The 27,223-nt window shown below is 35.2% G+C and overlaps 1 protein-coding gene across 13 annotated transcripts in view; it reads right to left on the bottom strand.

Annotated features, from left to right (window-relative positions):
* sd (TEA domain transcription factor 1 homolog scalloped) overlaps positions 1 to 27,223 on the bottom strand; it is a 318,794-nt gene that overhangs the window by 156,938 nt on the left and 134,633 nt on the right. For 6 of the 13 annotated variants that reach the window (XM_074134411.1, XM_074134410.1, XM_074134412.1 and 3 more), the window contains one exon: positions 23,435 to 23,648. The exons of the other annotated variants lie outside the window; for them this stretch is intronic. The gene's annotated coding sequence lies outside the window, so the exon portion shown is untranslated. The remainder of the gene's footprint in view (positions 1 to 23,434; positions 23,649 to 27,223) is intronic. 13 annotated transcript variants of the gene reach the window in all.

Genomic DNA, 27,223 nt, shown 5'->3' with positions numbered 1-27,223 from the left:
TTCGATTTTTTTTTTTGCGTTTATTTTTGCTCCAATCAGCGCGTTGGCGCTATAAGTAACAGTGATAACAGTAACAACAATAACAGAAGAATACGAGTGGAGAAGTTACCCAGCGGTAACACTCCAAATGTTTCAATTTAAAATTAAAAATTTATATATTTATAACTTATGCACAAAATAGAAAGAAGGTCGTTGGAGCCACTTTAGAGATAAACTCCAAAAATTTAAAATCTACTTAGAGTAGAATTTTGGCTTAAATAATTCTCAGAACTTTATAAACAAATTTAAGCCTACTTAAAAGTACGCAGTGAGATCGTAGATTAGATGATATGGCGCTGTCAAAAGAACTGTTTTTGGATATATTCAAGAGCACATTTGGGCGCGACGGTAGCAGAGTGATTAGAAACGAGGCCTGCAAAGCTAAGATGTATTGTGGTACTAGGTTCGATTCCCGGTCTAGATCTTGGATTCTATTTAATGATCGATTTGAGAAATTTATAGTGAAAAAAGATTCTAGTTACCCCTTCCACCGTCAGCCAGAATAGTCATTGCTTAACACAGAGCTTAATTACTTCATCAAAGAATTATCTGAAGATTCAAACCTTTTTACCAAAATTGTCTTCTCCTCAGTGATTTTATCCGGATCTGACTCACTGATTTCTTCTAAGTCCAAATCAACATCACCACCAAAATTCACTTCAATTCCAACAGAACTACGCATACTGCCCATTCGAAGTGAATAAACAATTAGAAAGAAACATACAAAGGTAGAATTCACTTCGTTAACAACAATTATCACACAGTTGAGAAAATACTTTGCTCGCGCAGTAAATAATAATAGAATTAGTGGGAGCTTAGGTTTAGAAAGGAAGATGCGGACAGTCGCCTTGCAATTGCCACTAATGGTACTAACTTTCAATGTACTATATTTAAGATTTCTAAGGGCGGCAGGAGGTGCTAGTAGGAAGGGATAGTTCTGGGTATCCTTTCTTCAGGTCAAACCTTTATATGGATACCTTTCTCTCAGCCCCAATGACAGCACAGTAAACTCTAGTCAGTTAGAATAACTGTTTCCATTATTCACTTGTAGGACTAGAACACGCTTTTCTACAAATTAGGACATTTTTAAGTAATTTACACAATCCTCAAATAATTATCTCAATCAAGCGATTTTATCAAAACTTTCCATTTTTGAGGTCTTATACGACTAGTAAACCATTTATTTACATTTTCTCGGAAAAATATTTTAAATAAACGAGAAAGTTCTCAGAATTTATAAAATACGCCCTTTTTGATGTTTTTTTTTTTAAAAAAAAGTGAATACCATTTTCTAGAAAATCGAAATAAAAAACAATTTAACTCAATTTAACTTCCAGTAGTTTTCCCTTTTTCATCACTATCTCTTACCCTCCAAAATTTTATGAGCGTTTCGAATTTGAAATTATACCGTAAATGCGAAACATGAGAAAATGGTTTCTACCAAGATTTCTAATGAGAATTGATAGTGATCAACAACAGGTATTAAATATGTTCCGTAACCACATTACCTCCCAGGTCACAGACAATATTATGAATATTAATAATATTCATTATGGTCGCTTCTGATTAAAAAAAGTCATGGGGCCCAGTTTTTTAATTTTCTCTTACTAGGTAAGGCAAGAATTGCGATTATCCACATGTACCAAATTTAGATTGTACCAGAAAACCGTTTCAGGTCTCCTGAGCCAGAACATGTGTACTGCGAGTGTAAAAGAAATATTCAAATTTCTTCATATTTGGACTTGCTCCGAAAGTAAATTAGTGGCGAAAACCTTGGTAGATTTTAAAAGGGTGTATGTATCTGTAGGAAACAAAACTAAAAACCTATCGAGCGTTTTAAGGTCTGGAGCTGTGACGATTTCTTCTGCTACTGGACAGGGTATCAAAGAACAGGACTGCCGCCTTTCAACTAGACCCCGAGCATGTGTTTTTAACCTCTAGGCTATTTGAGCCTAAATATGTTCAGAGTTGGGATAAAAGGCGACAATTCCAATAACTGGCCTATTGCTTGCAAATCTGTCCAGTAGCAGAAGAAATCACCGAACTATAGAACTCATAGAAGAAGTAAAGTGGCAAAAATTAGATTCTATTCCAATGTTAGTGAAGTAGGTTGGAATATTTGCTGAATTACTAAAATAGTTCTGTAAGGTTGGATAAATTTTCCTGTATTATCGGAAACGTGGTTTTGTGCGGAAATTCCTGTTCTGTTCTATAACATTGCATAAAAATAGGTCTACCTCTTCATTTTCCGCTGTTTGCAAATGTTCCAGTAACTAAGCGAATAGCAATATTATTATCATCCTTCCGACTTGATGTAAAGTAAGCACTCTTGTATAGTGTGATTGTATAAATGGTAGTAACTACTATATTATAATTTTAAGAGTATCAACTGTGTAGTTCAAATTGCGAATTAGAAGAAGAGCATTTGACTGGACACACGTGCGAATTCTCAAATGTTTTTTCAAGTTTTGGATTACTTTGTAGAGAGTCGTCTATGGGTTTCATTAAACTTAGAAACGGCTTTTTAGGGTTATCACTTTGGTATGCAATTTTCTCAGAGAATATTGATTTTAGGGGCACTTCCTTCAACTAAATCAATTCACTAGAATTGATTTCTACAAAATCAACTATCTTTTTAACGTAAATTTAAAGTTCATCAAAATTTAGTAATGTAATCGGAGAGTGTTTACACCAGATATTTACAGAAAAGGTACTTTTTCATTTCTTGATGGTGCTGGTATCCTAGCCGACATGAACATTCATCAGAGTGGAAGTAACAAACTATTCGCTGAGCATTCTTGTCGGCCTTCACACTGTGAACAAGTTCCACAGCCCTGAAGATGACCTAGTCCCCAGGTCGAAAGCTCGGCAAAATAAATTTTACCAGAGTGAAATGGCAGTTATTTTTCAATCCCAATAAATACTATGGTCGTGAAATAGATATTTGGTGAATTTTAAAACAAAGCTAATTACTGCCCCCTCCAGGTGCAGGTATTTGTCATAATGATCATGAGCGTGGCTTTGTAAATGGGAGATCCCCAGTTGGAATCCCGCGTAAGACTATTTTTTATTTGTTCGAAAAAATTGTTTATAGTAAAGTTTGAGCTTCCGCCCCGTCCAAGACACCTAATTGGTAGTTGGACGTTAAGCCCCGCCTAAAAAAATAGGCGATTACTTTATTGCCCCATCCGCTGCTTACCTAGACAGCTTTTAACCATTAATCTCGTAAGCCAGTTGGAGTAGTTACTCCAGCTCGTAGCGGAGCCCGTCGGAGGTGATTGATGTAAAGTGTGAAGGCCGACAAGAATGCTCAGCGAATAGTTTGCTACTTCCACTCTGATGAATGTTCATGTCGGCTAGGATACCAGCACCATCAAGAAATGAAAAAAGTACCTTTTCTGTAAATATCTGGTGTAAACACTCTCCGATTACATTACTAAATTTTGATGAACTTTAAATTTACGTTAAAAAGATAGTTGATTTTGTAGAAACTCAATTCTAGTGAATTGAAACTATGAATCAGTCACCAAAAAGAATGAACAACAGTAGTATTTATTATTTCTCCAATTAATGAGTGAAATTTTAGCACTTTAGAAAATGCAAAAAAAGAAATCCAGCTTCAATATAGACATTTTAAGATAGGGCAGGCCGAGTAAAGAGTGCAATGGAATCGATACCTTCAACTTCCCTTAAATAGGGCAACTACGAGGGTCGTTTAAAAAGTCCGTGCAAAAATAAAAACTACTTAATTTTTTGGGGTAAACCTTTTTTATTTTTCAACATAGTCTCCTTTTAGGCTTATACACTTCGTCCAACGCTGCTCTAGTTTGTTGATCCCTTCCGAATAATAGGATTTGTCCAAGTCTGAAAAATAGCCATTCGTTTCTGCAATCACCTCCTCGTTTGAATAAAATCTTTTTCCCGCCAGCCATTTCTTCATATTGGGGAACAAATAGTAGTCCGAGGGAGCCAAGTCTGGAGAACAGGGGGGATGTGAAACGAGTTGGAACCCTATTTCCATTAATTTTGCGACCACAACTGCTGAGGTGTGAGCTGGTGCGTTGTCGTGATGGAAAAGGACTTTTTTGTGGGCCAATCGTGGGCGTTTTTCTTGCAGCTCGGTTTTCAAACGGTCCAATAACGATGAATAATATGCACCTGTAATAGTTTTACCCTTTTCCAGATAGTCGATGAGGATTATTCCTTGCGAATCCCAAAAGACAGTCGCCATAATCTTTCCGGCCTTCGCCTTTTTTGGCGCAGATTCCCCCTTGGTAACCCATTGTTTAGATTGTTCTTTGGTCTCAGGAGTGTAGTAATGTATCCATGTTTCATCCATAGTGACGAAACGACGCTTAAAGTCCTGCGGATTCTTCTGGAACAGCTGCAAACCGTCCTTGCAACACTTCACACGATTTCGTTTTTGGTCAAGCGTGAGCAATCGCGGCACCCATCTTGCGGATAGCTTTGTCATGTCCAAATGTTGATGCAAAATATTATGTACCCGTTCATTCGAGATGCCCACAGCACTAGCAATCTCACGCACTAGCAATCTTCACTGTTCTGTCATCCATCACCATATCATGTATTTTATCAATGATTTCTGGAGTAGTAACCTCAACAGGGCGTCCAGAACGTTCAGCGTCACTTGTGCCCATATGGCCACTCCGAAAATTTTGAAACCACTTATAAACTGTTCTAATCGAAGGTGCAGAGTCACCATAATGTTTATCAAGCTTCTCTTTAGTCTCCTGAGGCGTTTTGCCTTTCATAAAGTAGTGTTTAATCAACACACGAAATTCTTTTTCGTCCATTTTTTGAAAATCACTCGACTTCCTCGATTCAAACGAATGCCAAACACAAAGAAATAGACCGATCTGGCTGAAACTTGGTGTGTGTTCTTCCAAGAGATGCTACTAACTAAACATAACCTCGATACGCGCCAGTAGTGCTATTTCTCTGACTTTGCACGGACTTTTCAAACGACCCTCGTATGTCGCTCTTCTTCCGAACGCATTAAATTGCAATTTAAATTAACTAATTGTCCTCTTAACTTAAAAATGACCTTCTTAAAACTGAAACTGTTATTATTAGATATGTAACCACTAACTGCCAAATCAGTTATTTAGCGTTTACACAATGAATGGAAATAATTACAACACTAGTAATTAACAGTTTGTAAAGCGTGCGTTCCCATGTCATGTTTCATTCTTAGCAAGCATTCCTCCCGATACGAAACACCATTACTTCTTTTTATCTATAAATTTACGGTTAGATTCCACATTTCACAGTACCCAACCACTCCATTCATCAAAGACAAATAAATATTTTGTATTAGAAAATTGCCAGCATAGGGTCTGCGACATCTAATAAATTCTAAAAAATATTTATAAAAAGTTACTGCAGTAAAATTATAACTTAAATGTCAATGAAGTATTAATGAAATGATGGGTACTTTTATCGTTTAATCAACCCTTATACTTAACTTTTTAATCTGTAAGGTTTTGTTAAGGAGATTATTAGAGTAAATCAAAGTTCAGATAAGGAAATATTGCAAAACATTTTTTTCATTCCTAATACATATAAGGAATTATTAAAACTGCCCGGTAGGACAGTTGTATAAGGGTTGATCGTCAAAAACTGCACGAAAAAGCGTAACGTTGAAAAACACCCAACTTTGACAATTTTTTTCTCTTTTCCTATAAAAGATAAAATTTCCAAATTTTCTTTAAAATATATACATATAAGGAATACTGTGGTCGTGTCAATTTGTGTGATTAAGATTTGATCAGAAAGCGCTTGTTTTGAGCAGCATTTAAGGTCACGTGTTTAGCAATAAAATACTATGAAACTTGAGTCTATATGTTTCTCAGATTCTCTAAAAAAGGATATTATTTTTGCTAGGGAGATTAAGGTATCGGGCAAAAACAGAAAACCGAAAGTAACATATCTGTTTTTTGACAATTTTCTTAAAATGGCTCAACTTGTTTTTAGCTTGGTTTTTATTAATAAAAATGTCGGACTATCGCGTCATTTGACACTTTAAACCGGAAACTTGATTTCTTCATTCGGATTCTCTTGAATACTACCTCTGCTTCCCTCTGAGTGATCCATCTGAAAACTTACTCTTCTGGATCTATCTTATACCTAGGAACATTAAAATTCTGGAGTTTCAAATTTGTACAAAATCTGATTTTAAGTTTTCTGTGTTTTTCGTAACTGGAAAACGGCTAAAACCGCTATTCGCTGAAATTCATCAATAATTACTCTGAAATGAAACTATAGGTTTCAATTTTAAATTATTTTATTTATTATTTATTTGTATTTCCGTGGTCTATTCAAAGAGGATTGTACATCATTATTATAACTGAAATCAGACAAAGATACAAAGAAATCAGGACAACACAAAAATGAATTACAAAATAAAAATAAAGTACTTTTTGACATTTAATAAATTCCATATGAAAGAAATTTTAATGAGCCAAGTATTTTCAAATTGGAAAAATTTCTTAACTGAAATAGATATTCTAGGCTCAAAATATGATAACTAAAACAATTTTTTCATTTCTTTTATATACTCTTTAACAAAAACTTACAGTTTAAAATGTTAAGTATAAGGGTTGATTAAACGCCAAAAGGTACACGAATCAGCAAGCACCCAACATTTCATTAATTCTTCATTAATATTTAAGTAATTTTACTGCATTAATATTCATTAATATTTTTTAGAATTTATTAGATGTCACAGACCCTTATGCTGGCCATTTTCGTCTACAAAATATTTGTTCAAGTAGCACTGTAGATTGACTGTAATATTTAGTTATTTATAATAATCAAACTATTAATTACAGGTTAAAAAGAAAAACGTTATAAAAAATAAAAAAAAATTATGAGGCTAAAAAATTAAAAACTTTTTTTTATAAAAAAAAATGTAATATGTAATATAAAGTAAATAAGATATGTATATTTTTAGGACAGCTAATTATTCCAGTATTTTACTATAAGTAAAATTAAATTACAATAGAGAAATCAATAATTGTTGTTGAATAATCTACTTGTTATAACTGTGTGTTATTTGTGCTCTCGAATATTTTGGTAAGACGAATTCAAGACAGTAGCCTACTCTAACTTTGTCTTTTTCTACTTTAACATGCATGAACATATGTGTGATTTATCATAATTATAACAAAAAAATATTATAAATGAAGTGGCCAGCATAAGGGTCTGTGACATCTAATAAATTCTAAAAAATATTAATGAATATTAATGCAGTAAAATTACTTAAATATTAATGAAGAATTAATGAAATGTTGGGTGCTTGCTGATTTGTGTACCTTTTGGCGTTTAATCAACCCTTATACTTAACATTTTAAACTGTAAGTTTTTGTTAAAGAGATTTTTGTACCTTTTGGATAGATTTTCCTTTTTGTCTATTTTACAAAGTTACATATCTGCTTTACAGATTTTTTTAAATTTGGAATAAGCAATTCTATCATTATAACCTGATAAGATGGTAAGTCGGAACCGTAACTACCACTAGAGATATCTTTTTAAAGAATGATTATCGTTAAGGTCCCTCAAACCATCCTCAGTAACAACTTTTTTTGAAAAAGCGTTTTGAATAACATAGGAAGGTATTTGTGCGTGAATAACAAAATTAAACTGCGATTTCATTACTTCCTTTTAAGAGGAGTAAAAAAAATAAACTGCGATTGCAGAACTTCTAGGCAAAGAGGCAAAGATTTTTTAATCGAACGACAATTCATTGATTTAAATCGGTTCACTCATTGATAATTTAAACGATTGCAGTACTTCCTCTTAGTAGGTGCAAGAGCATCAGCAATGTAGAGGAGCTTTAACCACTTATTCGAGCTGAATTTTATCAAAATCGGACTAAGCGTTATAGAAATATTGGTAATAATAGTTTTAGAAAGGGCCTTATTTGGGTGGGGCAAACTCCCCTCCTTATGAGGCACGGCGTCGAGACTTTTAAAGTGCAAATCTGTACAAAATTTCGATTCGAATGACATTTCATTCATGAAAATCGGATCACGTGTCGATAATTTGAAACGATTCCTATACTTCCCCTTAACAAGTGTAAGAGCTGATCGCCGCTTTAATGTTACGTAGGGGAGCCCTAACCCTATCATCCTACCAAATTTTATCAAAATCGGGCCAAGATTTACGGAGTAATTAGTAATAATAATTTTGAAGGGGGCCTTACATAAAGGGGGCTAACTCCTCTCCCATTCGATGTACAGGGTCGAGACCCCCAAAAGGCACATCTACATAAAATTCCGAATCGAATGACACCTCATTCATGAAAATCGGTTCGCGCGTTTAGGCTGTACGTTGTTTACAAAAAAGGTAACAACAACAACAACAACAACAACAACAACAACAACAACAAGAACAAGAACAAGAACATTTTTTGAAAAAGCCGTTTTTGCTCATTTTCGGCAACTTTTTTCTCGAAACCTATTAGATCTGGGTTGTTGCAAAAAAATTACAGCTATAAAGGAGGATTTGCCCCATATTTTAAAGAAAATTTGGGAATTTTATCTTTAGTAGAAAAAGAGAAAAAAATTGTCAAAGTTGGGTGTTTTTCAGTTACGCTTTTTCGTGCACTTTTTGACGATCAACCCTTATACAACTGTCCTACCGGACAGTTTTAATTAATAAAAGTTTGTGTGAATATTAATAGATATGTTCCTTGTTAATCTAAAATTAAATTTCTTACTTTACATTTAACTTTTTTAAACTTGATACTTGTAATCCACAAGAGGTTCGCTACGATTTTGGATATAATCCCGCAGAAATCTTTCTTTCAGGTTTGCCAGCAAGGGACCTCCTATAAAGAAGTGATTTAAATAATCACTTTCGCCGGAATTACATATCGGGCAACTTTTAGAGCTGTCCATCACATAACTATTCTCGTTGAGGAATAATCTTATTCATTTAATACGGCTAATTCGCAATTGAAATATAAATCGTGTTTTGATAATAGAGAATTTAAAGTTGCTATAAAGGTCAACAAAGTCCAGAGATGATATTTTCCAGTAAAATGGGTTATGGTTAGAATTCAATATCGGGACAACATCCTGGGAGAAAGAGTGGTTGGTTAATTTAGAAATCAAATCCGTTTTCAGTTTCTTGAAGTTCCAGTTATTTTGGTTTTCCCATATATTCTGTTCTCCTATCACAAAAAAGAAGAAGCTGTTGGAAGTAGAAAGATGGATTTCAAAAATTTGGATTGACGTTGCTCAACCACATCAAAATATCTGAGAGCCCAAACCTCCGATAAATATAATAAGGTTGGTTCGGCTATTGCTGAGAACAGTTTTAAGCGACCCTCATAGGATTCCACTCTTCCCTTTCTAAGGATTCCCTTAATCTTACTGAAAGCCATTAAGCCCTTATTTTTAAAGTAATTGGCAGCTATTAAAAACCTACCAGATGTAGAAAGGGGGACACCCAAGTAAGTATAGTTTTGAACTATTTCAATCTTTTGTTCTTCATAATATAAATCCCTCATTACCTTTCGTTTTCCTCTCTTTTGGAAGCACATCTTCTTAGTCTTAGATATGTTCAACTGAAGACAATGACATTTACAATATTCTGCCAAAAGTCTAATTTTCTTTTGCATATCTGACCAAGAATCTCCTAGTATTACAAGATCGTCTGCGTATAATAACATTAGTAGATCAATGTTATTGTTAATTTCAATACCAGAAACTCCATGATCTCTGAAATATTCCTCTACATTAGAAATAAATAGATTGAAGAGGAGAGCGCTCAAAGATTCACCCTGCAATGCTCCCTTGTTAATCGCTATTTCTGCACCATTGACATCAAGTTTTATTTTGGCTTCATTGTAAAAATTGATCATTATGCGTAAAAATTTGGCGCTCACCCCCAAGGTCCTTAGCTTGTCCCACAATTTAACATGACTCAAAGAGTCAAAAGCTTTTTGAAAATCAATAAAAAGACCCAACACAGGAGTTTTTTTCATGATCAAATTGGAATTAATTGTGGAAATCAACACAAACACATTATCTAAACAACTGCGCGTCTTTCTAAACCCACTTTGTATTTCGGGGTTTTTACTATATGTTTCTGCCCAATTTGAAAGTCTTAACCTTAATATATTAGTAAATAATTTAGAGATTGTATTGAAGAGTGCTATGCCTCTACAATTTCCGAGATCAGTTTCATTTCCTTTTTTAAATAATAATTTAATGATAGCTAAGGACCAAATTTTAGGAGGCTCCTCACTATCTAAAATTTTGTTAAGCAGCCGAAGCAAATATTCCATTAAACAGGGGGTTAAAATTCAATTTTAAATTTTCACTGGAAATTTATTATTGGAGAGTACTGCGATCAGAGTTTCCGGTTCGATGAGAGAGAAGACTTTTTGTAGCGAAGAATCTAACAGATCGATTCATAAATTTTTGCCTAAACCTTCTTAAGCGATCCACCGAACTACAATTAAAAGTCGGAAAAACTTTTGAATAAAAAAATAATCGTAAATTAAAATAACGTTGAGAATTGCAGGTAAGGAAGTTGAGTGCAAGTGTACCAAACGAGAGGATTCAACAATGATCCCCTCTGAAACTGCCGAAATTCTTACTTTCTCTATCGGAAGAATATCAGAAACGAGATCATTTCCAGTAATCTATCTCAAGAAGAAGAAGTAAACAAATAAAAATTATCTGGTGTTTGTCCAGACTCCCAAATCTTCATGAAGGCTGTGGCGAACAAATTTCATCTTAAGATTTCAACTGACACTGTAATAGTTACATGAGAATGAAGGAGCGGTTTCACAAGGTTCTTCCGGATAACCTAACATTTCATATGAAAAGTGACTATAAAAAAAAGTAATAAAAAAATGGAAAAGTGAATTAGGCGATAAAGAGACAAAATTAAAGACAGGTGATGCTTAAAGTTAATAGAAGAAGAGTTGTCACAAAACTGAGAACAGATCACTCCAGGCCGATGTTCCTGTTTTAGATAAAGAAAATTTTGGGTTCGGCATCAATTGAGTAAAAGAGAAAGTGACTTTACAATAGTTTCCGCTCCGGAACCGGCAATAAGCTTTTTGATAAATTAGTCCACCGGAACAAGCACTTTTTTAAAAATGGTTTTTTGATTTTCTCTAAAACAACTCTTACGATTTTCTCTAAACTTGACTGCAGTAAGTGCCTATTTTTTGGGGCGGCCTGTACTCCCAACTACCAAATTATGTGTCATGGACGAGGCGGGAGCACATGCTTTATTATTCACATTTCTCTCAAACAAATAAAAAGGAGCTACACGCGAGATTCTAACTAGGGATCTCTCACTTTTATTAATAAAGGTGTGATTGGAGTATTAAAGACAAGCAGGATATATTGTTGGCCATGTGAGCAATGTATGTAATTTGAAGGCCGCTGGAAGTAGATCTGGTCAGCGGAGTGTGTAATATGTAATGAAATTAGGGCTGTCGCTTGACAGAGGGAGGTTTAAAAAGAATTGTATACAAGGCGAGTTAGCAGATTAGCTGGGGTATGTAAAATATCGACGATCTAGGGTGGCTATCTGCAATTCAAGCAATGTATGTACGCTACTCTGTCTGTTAATTAAATAGGGGTGCAAACATGGAGAAGTGAATAAGTCCGGAGCAGGGTGCCAGAAGACAGGCGACAGATGGAGCTTGCTGCCAGATAGACATTATGTTCATCCTAAGGTGCCAACCTTCTTGGGCTCGGTCAGTCTTCGTTTGCTGCAACAACAGTTTACATCGACCAATGGCAGCATTCAATTACTTGATTGATGGTAGAGCAAGCACTGCAATTGTCTGGGGATTGAACGTTGTTCTTCTGGTGGTAGACATCCAGTTCATTCCTGAAAGTAGCCACATGTACAACAGGAAGAAATCTAAAAATTTACGGTGTTTAAGGAGAATCGTAGGAACCAGAAATGCGATAAAACTGAAAATCATGTAGTAACGTGTGGGTTCGGATGAGGGATTTCCACCAAAACTTTGTATTAAGTAGTCATTTTGATGTTGATCTAAAGACATAGAAGACATAAAGACATAGAGGAAAACAGTATTTTATATCTAGAAATGTCACTTAAGTCTGCCCTTGATCGGACTGTCCCAGTAAAAATGTTTCAAATAACAGCTGCACATTAACACAAGTACAGTTAGTTTATAGGAAATCGCTGGAGCTACTTTTCAGTTCTCAAAAAAGTGAACAATCCATTCACTAAATGGCTACTTCCGGTGGAGGTATTTCAGCACACTCGGAATTTCCGGAACACAATTACCCCCTTACCACCGTACATTATAATGAAGTGATATTTTGGAGGAAAACCTACCACCCACCACTTCTGGTAATGTCCTCAATAAAACTGCACTGTTGTTCTGAAACAATTTCACAAAAAAACAGACTCAAGAGTACAATGTGCGTAGATAGTATGGCGGAAATTGGAGCAGTTCTCGAAAAAACCTCATTAAAATGGAAAATCCATTCTGCAAGATTTTAATTCCGGCAGATGAATTTTACTGCTACCCACCGGTTCCGAATATCTAATCCTTGGTCCAAATGCTCCAGCTTCATTCAGTTCATTCAGAAATTCATGACCCATCCTTGCCAAAACAATCGCGGATTGCTGCTCCATTCTCTCTTTATTTGCGAAATTATATTTATTGATCACTACGTTGTTTGGGAAGTTGCAGAGAGGGAACAACTATTCCCGGCTGCCAATGCTCTTCTTCGCTCGTATTCTGAGGACTGGTAGTTGGAGTGGTGTCACTTTCATTTCAGAAAAGAATGATTTCGGTGTCACATGATGTTTTCATCAAAATCATTTTTTTGTTACGATAGATTGTATGACCTTATGGCTTGCATTCTCTATGTGTGTAGTATTGCAGATCAGGATGATGTGACAGCAGTAACTAAGTTTTAATGTTACTTAATGTTGTCAAGCAAATCTGTTAAAATAAACAGCTATTCTTTAGAGTTTTCTGGGTATTTAAAACGTTATTAGGTCTATAGTGATAGATAATTTATTTTATCACAAAGTTACAAGTGTAGTGCGGCACGGAAACATAAGTGATTTCGAATTCTCTACCTAAAGTGATTAATCTACTCTGATACTGGATGAAGGTCCGCAATCGGTTCGAGATAAACGAAAAAAATCGGAGTGATACTGGGAATTGCAGCAGCAAAGGAATGATAGATTTCATTTTTCCCTATTCACGTTCCTTCTTGGGACATTGATTAGAACTGTTTTACCAAAGAGAACATGAGACGAGAAAAGTTATAAAGTGTATGCGCATGGTAGATGGGAGCAGAGTAGGCGGTAATGGTTTGACTATCAGCAGATACGGCACACACATGCAATACGGCGCTCAACGAATAATGCAGGCCCGATCAAAGAATGGGAATGTGTGGTCACGATACTCGGTCGTTCCGGGAGGCAGCCTCTGCTGGCCACATATCCACGGCTCTTCAGACCACCGCATCTATAATTATTAGCACACGCACGACTTACTTCGCCAGACACGCCACTCACAAGTTACGTAAGAGAGAACATCCTCTTGGCCTATCCAGGGCTTCTTAAACTTTTTGCGACCAAGACCCCTTTTTAAAGTAAAAGTTTCTTGCCGACCTCTTTATATCCGAACACCTAATGATTAGGCTATAAGTAGATTTAAGGTTATATTTGGATATGATTGTATAAATAAGCTTATCTATGAAAACATCAGGCCGTAACATCGATAAATTTATCCTCGATTTTTTTAAACAGGAAACTAAAGTTCGTAAACATAAAAAACTGTACATTAATTTTAGGCTTATATAGTTAATTTATAATAAAAATTATAAACTATAAAATATTATAAAAGCAATTAAAACATCAAATCAATATCTCAACACTTTTTATAAATAAAAAAACATAAATATAAATTTTATCTTAAGTTATCACAAATAAACTTTTATTGTAAAACTAGAAAACCGTAAAAATGTTTTGTATTAAAATTAAATTTTTTATGAGAAGCATGTGCTTGTTTACCTTTACACAATAAATTAAATCTGGGATAAATATTTGTTATTGAAGGTCTCATAGCATTTTCAATATTTTTTAATATTGGAACGGTAGTTTGTTTTTATTGACGTTAAAGTTGAAAATGATGATTCACATAAGTATGTGGTGGCAAATGGCAAAAGAACTTTCAATGCTTCCTCAGGGATTGTTGGATATTCTTTTTTAACTCCAATCCAAAAAGTTGCTAAACTTTTCTTGGGAAATTCAAGTTTAAGACTTCAGCATCAGCAGAAAGTTCTGCAAATTCTTGCTGTGCCTTTAGTGGTAAATGTTGCACTTGATCCATTTCTATCAGCAATGGTTTCAATACCCAATCAAACTGATTAGATTCAATATCTGAATGTAAATATTTTTGAAATTGATTTTCTAAATTGTCCAAATGACCAAGTATAATCTGCTGTATTACCTGAAGACCGTTTAAACTAAAATTATCAATAATGAAGAATGCTGTTAAACATTTCATAGTTCTTGCTCTCTATTTTAGTTTCTTAAATGATTTTTTTTTTTGCGCATCAACTGCTGAGGTCATTAGCGCCCCTAATCATTTTAAGCTTCTCTCTTCTTCTCAAATGATAATTTTTTTTTTAATGAATGCTTTTACTTTATTTATCAGATGGAGAATGTTAGTATTTTCTCCCTGAAGAGACAAGTTTAGTTCACTTATCTTCCCAAAAATATCTGACAAATAGCATAATTTGTAAAACCAAATGTCATTGTGAAAAAAAATTTCATATTCAGAATTACCTTCTGATAAAAACAACATTACTTCATTTTTCAAATCAACTATCGTTTTAAAGTTCGCCCTCTCGAGAGCCATCTTACTTCTGTATGAAATAATAACCGTTCATTATCAGATACCATAATATGGTATAACTTTGCAAAAAGACGACTATTTAGTGATCGGCCTTTAATAAAACTGATTATTTTAATCGCGTTTTGTAACACTGAGTGTAGATCTACTGAGATCTGTTTTGCTACAAGAGCTTCTCTGTGAACAATACAATGGGCGAATGCAATATGGTTATTACCTTCTGCTTTAAGTATCTCTACAAATCCAACAATTTTCATTTCATGGCTGCACCACCATCAGTACAAACACCAACGCAGTTACCCCATTCCAATCCCCCTTGTTTAAAAAAATCCACTTTTAGGAATATGTCTTTCCCTGTTGTATGACCTTCCAATGCCCAGCAAAATACCAAGTCTTCATATATATTATTATCATGACAATATCGTACAAATACTGACAATTGAGCTGAATGCTGTAGACTCATCAAATTTTGGGCTTTGTTTAATTCTTTCCATTAATTGTTGAAACAAGTCCTCGGCAATTTCTGTAATCCTTGTACAAACTGTATCATTTGATAATTGAATTTTACGCAGTCCATCTGCACACTGTTTTCCATGAATTAACTCAGTAACTTTAACTGCTACATGCAATACAAGTTCCTCACCAATTGTAAAATGGGTTTTTCGCTTTCGCTGTTATGATGCTTTGTAGGATGCTTGTAAGTATTTTTCCTGGACCGAAGCTTAGCTTATTTTTCTAAACTTAGTTTTTCTTTTTTTCCAACCCTTCAAAAGCCTTTCAAAATTTCGACTTTTTCATTTGAGTGCTTCGTTTGGAAATGCCTGTTTAATTTTGTGGGCTTCATGCTACACTAACACTTCATTTTCATGGGATCTTTGATAGGATCACTACAACATATATCCTACTACTTGCTGACGAGTAACTGAAATAAACCAAAAAAACTTGTTTTTTTATTTACTTGTTACTAAAATGTTAATAAGTGAATTAATTTATCAGTTCACAATATATTTCCGACCCAGAGGTCGCGACCCATAGTTTAAGAAGCACTGGCCCTATGAGACTTTACCAAGCACGGTGTGAGCCGGTTCTCGTCCCTCGGTGGGTCCAATGGTAGTCCATTTCTTTTAAAGAAAGCTCTCTCTCCGATACCAAACTCTAAAGATAAAGCAGGGAGTCGGTATTTTGAAGCCACCCACGCCACAAGCTGCCCAGCAGTCCTGAGAATGCCTTCACCTAGATCAGGAGAACTAGGCTCTCCAGGAAAGTTATGAGAGAGAGAGAGATAGAGAGAGTACCTGGCTCTCTTGCCGCCCTTCTCGAAACACCAATATGATGAAAATTGTGAAAGCAGAATCGTAAGATGTTGAATTCTGGAGATTCCAAACGCACGGAGATTAACTCACAAACTTTTCAAATTGTATTTTTATGTTCGAAAACTGCATTGCAAATCAAATAATAAACTCAAATGATCCTAATCAGTTCTTACAGAAACCAAGTCATTGTTCGTATCTCCTACAATATTTGAGAGTAACTCGTATTATTCCGATTGGTCGCAATCCTTCCTTTTCCTACAGAAGAAAGTAAAAATCATTAAGTTAAATTCCGTTTTAAAAACTAAGAGTGAATAATATGACTGAAAGAAAGTGAAGTGGGGCGGGTGCTTGCAGCGCTGGAACGTGCTCCAGCACGCAATAAACACAAACCCTAGTAATTAAACCGATAACCCTTCATTACTATCATTAAAGGGCCACAAGGGGAATCAATATATGCGGCAGCACGACTTGCCCCCAGTTCATGCGGCTTGCCAATCCCTTCAAGCACACTTCAACTCCGCACTCTGGGGCCGCTACTCTTTTATTTATTGCTCTCGTATACTCTAATAACAATATATTCCTCGCAATTTATATATTAAACGCTTTTTGTGTTATATCGGAATTGTTGTATTTATTAATTTGCTAACCACTCCCCATGGTCTTTCGCCTAAACTGCAGACTAGAGGCGGAACCGGGTGCCATTGGTTGCAACCGCGCTCTGAAAATAAGGCGGCCCAATAGTTTCTCTCCTCAGCAGCAGCAGAAGAGCTATCACTTTCTTTTTCAAACATTCAAACGATAATTGGTCATTTTAAAAGAAAAGCAAGTGTAGTAAAGTTTCAAATTAATTCTCTTACTATAACCTAATACGTAGCAAATTTGCGATTGTGTCAAATTCGCGGCTTTTTGCCGGCAACGTTAGCTTTGACGTTCCTTGAGTGGAAAAGATGGTCTTTTCAAGTTGGTTTGTGTGTTTGTAGTTCTATCTGTGGTTAGCATCTCAAAAACGAAAAATCACAGCAAGTTCAAACTTGTTAACTGGATTAGGTGCAATCATTGCACCCACAATTAAGAGTGCTACTTTACAGAACCAATTTTCCCGTTTTTGAAGATCTTAAAAACTGCTTTGAAGATTTTTTGAACGCAGCATGTATTGCGAATTTATAAAATTTTCGGAAAAATTCAATTAAGCGCACTTTGGCGAGGGGCTTTCCTGGAAAGTCTTATTTGTGTGCAATGGATGTCGCCTGTTAAATATTAATAACATTTAAATGTGTATCCGGAATTCTAGATTTAAAAACATTGGCATACTTGAGGATTTCACTGGATACAGTTTTGTTCTTTTCAGCTAGTTTTTCGCTAAAGGAAAATGTGAGATTGAAGCACTTTTTATCACAATTGTAGTTTTAAGAAAACCATTTAAGAGGGTGACTTTATCATAAAAATTTCCCCATGAGAATTCCTGTTGGTGTAGTTCCGAAGAGAGTAGGCTTTCCTCTTAGTGCCGCTTATAGAAGGAGTAAGATTTTAATCTGTTAAACAATTTTAAGTTTGAATGAAATTCGAATTTTAGGAATAGCATACTCTTACTGTCTCATTAGCGTTCACACCAGATTGTATCTATAACTCTATCCAAGGTTTCATTAATGCGCGAGGAGACACCTGCCAGCTATCGGGTGGTCAACGAATTGGACTTCTCATATCGTTGTTGCATACAGACTAGAGAGGTCTGTGGTTTTTCTAGCTACGCTAGAATCTGTGTCTTCTACTTCTAAGAAGATAGGTACCAGCAGAGCAATTTACTTTTTAATATGAAAATGAGTCTAACAATGCATTTATTTAACTTGATGCATTATTGGCTTTGATGCAGTAACTACCGATCTAAATAAGCTTAAATATGTATGAAACTCTAGATGGACAGTGAAGAAAGAAGTAGAGGGGACAGACTGACAGTTCGGGCTTTACAGCTGCCTTTGTTAGCTTTCAAAACTCCCTATTTCATCGCTCATTACGACAAATGGTATTTGATTTGAACAGGGGCGCAAATTTCGTCTAACCCAAACTCTGGTATCCGACAGAAATATTTCGTTATAATGGATTCCAGCTCACTGCGTAATAACAGGAATAGATGTGCCGACGAGGCGGTTACAGGGTTACGCTCTCACCCCTCGAACTCCTTTAAATCTTGCGTTGGCCAAAGCCTTTATTAAAGAGTAGATATTTCTGTCGGATTGCGCGACTTCTTTACAAATCCAGGACTTCATTTTGCTGGTGAATACAATAAAAGTTGTGATTTTTTTCTCAGAGCTTTTATTACCGGCTATCTAAAAGTCATACCACAATAATGGGAGCTTGGTGTATTCGAGCCAATGAAATACGACAGAGATGAATGTTTGGAAGAAAGAGAAAGAAGTTTGCATGGATGTAATGTTAGTTGTAGCAGCAACGCTTGATAGGTATGCCTGATACTGAGAATAGAAGAGCGCCCTCAGGAGTAGGTACACATTCTGAATTCCTAAACAGATGCCAGTCAGGTTTCGAATGGGGAGCGGCTTCTTTCATCTCCGCGCACTTCCAGCTATTTGCTGCCCCACTCCTTGTCAACAAATCAACCACTTAGAATATAAAAGAAAAAAACGTAAATAAATAATAATACTAATAAGAAAAGATGGGAGAAAGACGGTCGGTTCGGAGAGTTAACCAGCACTACTTCTTCAGTCTGTAATAGTTCCCACGATATTTTTGGAGTGAACGCCACATCTGACCACTGATAGCCAAACAAAGTTTAATTTTCCAACGACAATAGCACCTAAACGGCCACCCGGCCGCAATTATATTAAAATCATTTTTAACTCTAAAAGGCAAACAAAAATCTAAGTAATGAGATATAATGTGAACACATGTATGACTCGCTCCTGCTGCAACTCCAAAGTTCTAACTTCTACTACATTTCATTGAAACATATTGAACCTTACTCATCTTTTACAGTTTGTAAAAACGTTCATTAAAATGGTGTGTCAATAAAGAGTTCTATCCTTTTCAGAACACCTCCCTAAAAAATTGTAGAAATTTTTTCAAAAATAAGTTAATCCAGTTAAAAATAAATCGTTGGAGCTATTTTGGAAAAATATTAAAAAAATGCAAAATCTATTTGGTCGACTGTAGTTGTGGTGGAGAATTTGGATCGATCAGGTACAACCGGTTACCCTAGAGGCGACAAATACGTATAGGGTTCTGAGATTTCCAGTTCTGAAATATTTTGTTCACACAGAGAGAGCTAGCGAGAGAGAGCCTTTTTTGAAAACCTCTTTTTCGGGGTCAGGAACCATAAAAAGGTGTATTCCCAGTGAAATTTCAAAATTGCCTATCTGCAATTAATTATGCAAAACCTCCTCTGACAAGCTCAAGTGGGAATTTTGATTCGTGGAAGTTATTTGTGTTGGGCGAGTGTGGAAGGTAGAGCAGCACAGGATAATGGAAACTGCGCCACCACTACCCACTAAATAGAATAACAGTTATAGAACATGTGACAAATGTGGCCGATACAACTATTGTCTTGCACTTCATACTTATAAAAATATTTCAACGAGACGCTGTGGGCATTGTCACTGCCGACTATTATACATTAAATCATAGAATTTATTTACAAATGCACAAAACATTACAAAAACTATTTATTACGGTAAATTGTAACAATTATATTATGGCTTAGTCTAGACAATACCATTCATTATTTTATACATCTCAAAAACTATTGAGTAATCTATTTATTACGGTAAATTGTAACAATTATATTATGGCTTAGTCTAGACAATACCATTCATTATTTTATACATCTCAAAAACTATTGAGTAATCTATTTATTACGGTAAATTGTAACAATTATATTATGGCTTAGTCTAGACAATACCATTCATTATTTTATACATCTCAAAAACTATTGAGTAATCTATTTATTACGGTAAATTGTAACAATTATATTATGGCTTAGTCTAGACAATACCATTCATTATTTTATACATCTCAAAAACTATTGAGTAATCTATTTATTACGGTAAATTGTAACAATTATATTATGGCTTAGTCTAGACAATACCATTCATTATTTTATACATCTCAAAAACTATTGAGTAATCTATTTATTACGGTAAATTGTAACAATTATATTATGGCTTAGTCTAGACAATACCATTCATTATTTTATACATCTCAAAAACTATTGAGTAATCTATTTATTACGGTAAATTGTAACAATTATATTATGGCTTAGTCTAGACAATACCATTCATTATTTTATACATCTCAAAAACTATTGAGTAATCTATTTATTACGGTAAATTGTAACAATTATATTATGGCTTAGTCTAGACAATACCATTCATTATTTTATACATCTCAAAAACTATTGAGTAATCTATTTATTACGGTAAATTGTAACAATTATATTATGGCTTAGTCTAGACAATAACATTCATTATTTTATACATCTCAAAAACTATTGAGTAATCTATTTATTACGGTAAATTGTAACAATTATATTATGGCTTAGTCTAGACAATACCATTCATTATTTTATACATCTCAAAAACTATTGAGTAATCTATTTATTACGGTAAATTGTAACAATTATATTATGGCTTAGTCTAGACAATAACATTCATTATTTTATACATCTCAAAAAAAATTCTTACAACTTGTCATGTACTGCATAATTTTGTTTTGAAAATTTTCAGTCACTGAGTTTGAAATGAACCCAAATTCTCGTTATTTCGTCATTCAGTAAGGGACAAAAAATGTAACAGATATTTGGATTTGAACGACTCTATCACACTGTCGCTGCACCCCATCCCTAAAAACAAAAATGTAAGCCACTTTACTATAGTTAAGGAAAGTATTATCTTGCGACATGTACTAAGCATTGTATTGCTTCGTTTAATCTAAAATGACATGATAAAGTAGGCCTTTCAACTTCCACTATGAGAAGAAATACCCAAACTTCTACGAAGTAACCAATTGGAAACAGAAAAATTGTTGGTTCGCAGAAGCAGGTTCTCCTTCCAAAAAATCGTGTATCGTTTGGAGAGCAGCTGTTTTCCGTGCCAAGTATCAAAATCTGTTGGAAATTCTAATCGGAATTTTACAAATTGAATGGACATTATATTTATTGGTGGCGGGGCATTAGTATGTCTTCATATCTCTAATAAAAAATTAATTTAACATGATACTCGTGTACCTTAGCTGAAAATTCATTGAAATCTGAAGAATACGAAAAGAAACACAACGGTTTAAAATTTGAACAAATTTGACAACCACCAAAATTCCACCTTCTATATCTCATTAACTATTATCACTAAAACCTTTAAATTTATACCAATTATAGAGCTAACTTTTCTCTATAATTCAGGAAAGAATTTGAACAATACGAAGGATAGATACCAAGGTTTGAACGAATATAAAAACTTCCAAAATTCAACCTACTATATCACATTGCACATATCACGCTTTAAGATGCTTTCCCGCCCAACTCCCCAATGTTTACTAAAACATTTAAATTTATACCATTTACAGAGCTAACGTTTCTCTATAATTCAGGAAAGAATTTGAACAATACGAAGGATAGATACCAAGGTTTGAACGAATATAAAAACTTCCAAAACTCAACCTACTATATCACATTTCACATATATCACGCTTTAAGATGCTTTCCCGCCCAACTCCCCAATGTTTACTAAAACATTTAAATTTATACTATTTATAGAGCTAACGTTTCTCTACAATTCGGTAACGAATTCATTTAAATCTGAACAATACGAAGAAACGTACAAGGGTTAGAAATTTGCTCGAATTTTAAAACCTCCAAATTGAAGCTTCTATATTTCTTCATTTTTGAAAAAGCCGTCTTTTCTCATTTTAGGCAACTTTTTTCTCGAAATCTATAAGATCTGGGTTGTTGCCAAAAAACTACAGTTATAGAGGAGAATTGGAGAAAAATTTCATCTTTTATAGAAAAAAGAAAAAAATTATCAAAGTTGGGTGACCAGACAGTTTTAATAACATCGTGTGAGTTTCGAACCCTATTCTCTCTTTTTTTATGAAGCAAATAGATGGGAGTTTGCTTAATAAGGGGGCAGGTGTGCCCAATGGGGGTCGGCCGGCCGTTATTTATGATTTAATTAAAATTTCTTGTTAGGATCCAATTAACCGGGTGCAATATACAGACCCACGTAAATCTCTTGTGCGTGGACGAGGTAGACCGCGTGGAGAATTCTCAGCCAGGCCGCGCTGCCAACTCTGGTCTAGCACTACATTTGCTGTGAAAGGGGTAAAATATTTTCTACTTATTCTTTATTTTGGTTGACCTTGCTTCTATTGCAGCGCAACAAGTGCTGCTGTGTGATAGAGTTAGAGTGCGCACGCGCCAGTTTTCACTACACGTTGCCGCGCTTTCAGACGCTTTCCCGCGCAACCCCCTAAGCAGGCGGCTAAATCAATTTCCAGCCCCATACACCTTACTCAACGATCAAATAGTTTTACACAATACTTCAATTGTTATATTACTTCTAATTGGCGAATCTGATGTGTACAAACGCGACTTCTCTAGCTGAAAATCTCAAGGTTCAAACGTAGAAAGCCCAAATTTTTATACATGAAATTTAATGAACTGTTCTTAACATTACACAATATGTTTAAGCATATAATATACTCCAACAACGCCTTAAAATTATGCTCCCTAATGAACTAATTTTTCCAGAGAAATGAAAAACTTATACAAGAATGTGCGTTTAATTAATATAATTATTAATAAGGCACAATAGATCCAGTTAAAGGTCTCAGTGCAAAACAAGCCACTCAGAGCCATCCAAACTCATTTTGCACGGAGTTAGTATTGATATTCACAAAGTTTGCAGCGCTTAGAATTTCTTCTCGTGCTGCCGAGTAGACAGTGTAGTGAGTAGGAAAAGAACTCTCCGAAGGCCGTTAGAAAACTGATGCGGTGAAGTATTCTCAGATGCTGACAGCAAAAGAGAGATGGTACTGAATTTTTGTTAATAAGATAAAACAGTATTTTCATTTGAACCTAAGCACAACATTAAAGGTATACTAATTTTAATTCCAATAAAATGACAAAATCCGAAAGAATAATTTGCCTCCACCATAGATATCTTTAAAAAATTCTTACCAATGACAGGGTAGCTTGCGTTTAGAACAGTCTTGGCGGCTAGCGAGCGTATTCTCGTTGGTTCACACTAATATTCACTAAATATTCAACCACACAAGCAAACAATAATTTGTCCAAACCGCACATACACAAGATTGTCACTGCTTTTTAATTAGAACTACACATATTAGACAAGAATCTTCGCTATCCAACAGGGTAAATCTGCAGCCAATACCTGGGATCAAAAGTTATTCATTAACAAAATAAATCATAAAGCAAAGCAAATAAATAAAGTTGGAATATAAATGATTTTGGGAGATAATGAGGTGGGGTCAATAATTTTACAAACAAATTTTGTTTCTTCATACCAACGTTTCGGAAAATATATTACCTTCTTCAGGGTATTGTAGAATTTGTGGAGTTTAATGTTAAGCTACATCATCATAACTGTTGGACATCAACATAACTGTTAACAACAGTTAGAATATAAAGTTTGACAACGTTTTGTAGGTTCGTTATAACCTAAAAATTCATGAGGGAAGATAACTCCCAGAAACCATCTACAATCTATGTTCCCTAAAATAGAGCTTAATTCCCACGAACTTCATTTTACCGACTTGCCCCGGAATCATTATTCAAATAATTATTGGTAGACCTGAAGGCATACCTAATAGTGTAGTGGTTAAGAGCGCCAACACGTAAAGGGGAGAAACCCAGTTCAATATTCACGGTAATTAATTAAGTTTCAATTGTTAGTAAAATGTCAATAACAAGTATGAACTTCGTCTCTGGATAAAGCCGAAATTCTACCTCTATCTCTTCCGACCAAATACTCGTGTTGCAGGGCTTGGAGGTAACAGCAATGTCATATCTCTTCAAGTTGCTGAGAAGTGGGCAAGAAGAGTCGGTTAAAGAGAACCTGGCCAAGATTATTACTTACAAAATGCCACTTATAAAATCTTAGAGAGAATTAAATAAGTTGTTCTTCCGATCTAAAGCTTTTCAAGTTTTTGACATTTTTTCTATAATGATGGTTTTGGCTTTCGACCGTTGTTGATTGATGATTTTGAGGAATATGAGGTGCGGTCATCAATTAAAAAACAATTTTCGTTACTTCATACAAACGTTTCATACAGACCTTCTTCAGGGTCTGTACAAAAGGAACATTACACTAATATAGATATACATTGAGAAACATAAAAATATACATACTTAAATTTTTTACAATGTAAGTCATTTCAAATATTTATTTATATTATTTTTTAGACAATTTAAAAAAAAAAAGAAGCAGTTTTATAACTTTTATTTGCAACATTTTGCCGGGAAGTTTTGAGCACTTCATGGCCCCTTTCTAATGCGCCACTTCAGGGTAAACATGTATCATCTATTCATTTAAAATAATAATCAAAGGTTATTTACAGAAAATAGGACGACAGCAAGTGCCACATTAAGAAATAAATTGTACGCATTAAGTCCTTTTAACCAGTTCGATCCAAATGACCTGCAAAATATTAAAGTAAAGAGTATCTTTGAGCACATTTTGTAAATCTCCTGAACAAAAACTTACAGTTTACAAAGTTGATTAATAAGTGTTGATTAAACGCCAAAAGGTACAACAATCAGCTGATTACTAGCTAGTACCCAACATTTCATTTATACTTCCGCTAGTGATGTCAGCCATTTAGAAATATTCGAAAAAACATGTGTTTAATGGAATTATTATAACAATCGATATCATTTAAGTAATTTTACTGCATTAATTTTGATTAATATTTTTTAGAATTTATTAGATGTTACAGATGCTTATGCTGACCAGTTTATTCATCATAATTATTTGTTACAATAATGATAAAATGTACATTATGTCTTCATAAATAAATAGACACTTGGAGATTGGACACGATAGTCAACAGGCTTACTAGGGCCATGTCATGTATGGACCGATTTTTTACCAAGTGGAAAATAAAAATTAACCCCCTTAAAAACAGAGGCTATCCTTTTCACCAAGCGCAGGCCGATCTTGTATCGACATGTTCACTTCGGGGGTCGGAATGTGCCGTGAGCTGCCACTATCAAGTATCTTGGGGTATTACTGGATCTTAGGCTGACTTTTACCCCCACACATAAAGGAAAGAGTCAATAAAGGCAAGGCAGCCATTCGGGTACTATTCCCGCTGTTCTGCAGGGACTCTAAACTGTCTCCAGAGAATAAACTCCTGCTGTACAAGGTAGTGGTTAGGCCCATGTTACTTTATGCTTGTCCCTCCTGGAGTCTGGAGTCTCTGAGTCTAACCAATATCGGCTCGCTGCAAATCATCCAAAAATCAATTCCTCAGGCTTGTGACAACTTCCCCCCGCTACAGACTTACACTCTAACACCAACATGGACTATGTAGAACACTACATCAAGTACCTCGCTACTGGTTTCTTCAGTAAGTGTGAATCAAGTCACAGCCACCTACGCAGACTATAGTTAATAGGGGACTATAGTTTGAACACGGTGCAAAGACACAGGAAAGTTAAGGACTCCCTGACGTAGAACTTTCCTTAGAGGCTTTTCATTGTTTTTTCCCCTCATTATTTACTTTTATATTCTGTAACAATTTATGTAATTTATAAGCAGGAGGTTATAGTATTTATACTGGCACTCCGATGTATATACTTTCAACTATTAAATAAAATGTTTCTTTTTCTTCCATAGGTACTTTATTTTAACTCTATTCCAGATTGATCTTTATTATCCCTTTATTCTGTGTAATTACATACACATTAAAATAGAAAAAGACAAAGTTAGTGTTGGTTACTGTTGAAATTTGAAGTTCAGAGTTAAAACAAAATTAGAATCTTCTATTTGTCTGACAGAAGTATTCGAGAGCACAAATTACACACAGTAAATTACAAATGGATTAATCAACAATAATTATTCATTTCTCAATTATAATTTACTGTAGTCCCTTAAATCGAGCAGTAGATTAAATTGATAGTATTAAAAGGGCGGTTCCACCAAAAAGGTGAAGGAACGCAGGCAATCCAAAATGCCCATTGTTCCCCGCCCACCCCTCATCTCATCTCCGAGATACCGGGGCTTTAAAACAACAAATCCGGCCACAGTTTGCCAGATGCCAATATAATAAACTAATAAAGTAGCAACAGGACACTAGGGAGCATAGCGACTCAATCTCCCAGTGCACTGAATAAACCTAGAAAGTTCGTTAAGATTACCAGATGCTACAATCTCCGGTAGGGAGACATTTGACCTTCCGAAGACGAGAAATCTAGTTTTAGAATAAACGGGGCACACCTCTACGAAGTGCCGCACAGTCTCATTGGTCTCACCAAAGTCAGCGCAAATTGGCGACTGGGTAAGGCCGCACTTGAAAATATGGTACGCTAAATTCGCATGTCCACTCAACACCTGAACCAACTGGCGGATCCGGGACCTGCTAAAACCAACTATAGCCGTTTTTGACAGACCAAGAATTTCTTTAGCCTGACGGCAGTCAGCTAGGGATCTCCACCGTTTCCGATGTTCCTTCAAAATCCACTGCTCCACCTCTGTTCTACAACGTCAATAGGATACAGGGACAATGGGCTGAGGAGTCATTGTTATCATCGCAGCTCCTTCCTTTGCTGTTTAATCAGCAAGTTCGTTTCCCGAAATCCCCGAGTGACCAGGGGACCAAGCAACCGAAACAGTATTCAAAGCTCCCAACAAATTGAGAGCAGCATGGCAAGAATTGACCGAAATTTGGTTCTTACTAGGAGAGACCAGAGCTTTAATTGCAGCCTGGCTATCTGTAAAGAACCTAA

Source organism: Rhodnius prolixus, unplaced genomic scaffold, assembly GCF_049639745.1.
Source record: "Rhodnius prolixus isolate KJV_2025 unplaced genomic scaffold, Rpr scaffold_16, whole genome shotgun sequence".
Lineage (NCBI taxonomy): Eukaryota > Metazoa > Arthropoda > Insecta > Hemiptera > Reduviidae > Rhodnius > Rhodnius prolixus.
The sequence above is the reverse complement of the archived record's forward strand: the minus strand, read 5'-3'. Positions and strand labels throughout refer to the sequence as shown.